At 38.6% G+C, this 1,719-nt stretch overlaps 1 long non-coding RNA gene across 1 annotated transcript; it reads left to right on the forward strand.

Moving 5' to 3' along the window:
• The first annotated feature begins 218 nt into the window (after positions 1 to 218).
• On the forward strand, positions 219 to 1,472 carry LOC145038747 (uncharacterized). The gene is made up of 3 exons (XR_013679540.1): positions 219 to 406; positions 498 to 718; positions 835 to 1,472. It is a non-coding gene; the product is annotated as an uncharacterized LOC145038747 (long non-coding RNA).
• Positions 1,473 to 1,719: the final 247 nt, after the last annotated feature.

The following is a 1,719-nucleotide window of genomic DNA, read 5'->3' on the forward strand; positions in this document are numbered from 1 at the left end:
TTGTTAAGCCTGATATCTCGGTCCTCTCCATGTTCAGATTTTGAGCTCTACCTCTCAATGCCTTTCTTCGGTATATTCAACTTCCTCCTACCGTGACTTTAACTCTCCCTTTCTTCTCTTTACAAACCCTAAGCTGCCGCCACCACTACCAACATCGATCACCTCATCCGCCACCACCATCACGGCTTACCGCAGTCGCCCACCTCACTACCACTGTCAATAACACCATCTACTATTGCATCATCCATAGTCACCACCAGCTCATTCCCATCGCACATCGTCCACCAAAAACCCTAAACTCTCGCCTCCCCACCATACGCCACCACCATCAACACCTCTATCCAGACGACTTTCTCCATTGCGTCTTCCCTCTAATTTTTCAGCTTCAGAATATATTTGATTTCAGGTAAACCCCATTTTCTCTATCTTCCCTCTCTACGAGAACAGATCGAGTCTTTCCCATTTTTTTCTCATCGATTTTGTGTTTCGATTTTAAGCAACAAATGCTAGGGCAACCGCCCTCCTACCACCGACATATGCACATCATTCACTATTCTCGCCACCACCATTCACAATCACCGTTGCCTTAACAACACACATCTGAACCCTAATCTATCAGCTCCCCTCCACCTTCAACGTTCGTATGTTGCAAGAAAGCTTATTTTTTAGACTCTCTCCAGCAACAACACCCCATGACGTGTGTGTTGTGTCTATTCAGGTTTTCATGTTATCCGCCCTTATCTCTTGATGTTTCTTGTGGGTTCATTTTAGCTTTTCTATTCAGATTTTATAATATGAATATTGTTCTTGACTATATTGTTATGTGGTTTGTAGGGTTGTTCTGCAGGCGTTTTGGTTGGTGTTTCCCCCATGAAACGGATTAAGTTGTTACACCGATGGATAGAATTTTAGTGTAGTTATCCTATCTAACATTTAACATTTATTAGATGTTGAGTCAGTGTTCTTAAGGTCTTATCACAGGAATAGAGTGGATGGTATGGGATTGAAAAGGCACACTCACATCAGTGTATGAAACACAAAACCTTCAATCATTCATAGACTCTTCATTTTTCCTGCCCACCTTCAAAATTGTGTTCCCAGTTCATCAAAAACCTATAAAAAACTATGCACGGCTGCATAGATTAAGGAGGGAGAAGAAGGAATGCGACTTTATTCTTTTTCCAACCAAAAACGAAGAGATGCACAACAAGGTACCCGACCACCATGTTCCTAGGTTGGGGCTCGATCAAATACAATTTTAACTTTGGGGGTTTTATGTTGTGATTACATTGACAAACAAGTGGTGTAGATCTTCTTGTGTTCATATATAATAATGTTTCTCAATCTTTCTGTGGTATGTTTTCATTTTTCTGATAAAAATTTGATTAAATTTCTTTATCTATATTATTCTGCCCTAGATCTGTTGTAATGTGCAAATCCTTTTGAGAAAACTTTGAATGTGTAGAACTTAAGCCCCCTTTTCTCATGTTTGCAAACTGTTTTGACTTTTGCTTTTATTTTTAGAGAAAAATGGTTTACATGTAGGAAAAATGGTGTTTAAAAGAAACATTCTTATGTTTTATGGACTATTTTTTTTATATTCTAGGGAAGATTGTAATTTTTGTGGTCATCAACGGTTGCATCTAGGAAAAGTTGAAGGAATTGCAAATCAAAGAAGAAAAAACGTAGTTTCTTGAAAAGAATTGAAAGTAAAATAAA

The sequence above is a fragment of the Lactuca saligna genome, chromosome 4 (assembly GCF_052625555.1).
Source record: "Lactuca saligna cultivar CGN05327 chromosome 4, ASM5262555v1, whole genome shotgun sequence".
NCBI lineage: Eukaryota > Viridiplantae > Streptophyta > Magnoliopsida > Asterales > Asteraceae > Lactuca > Lactuca saligna.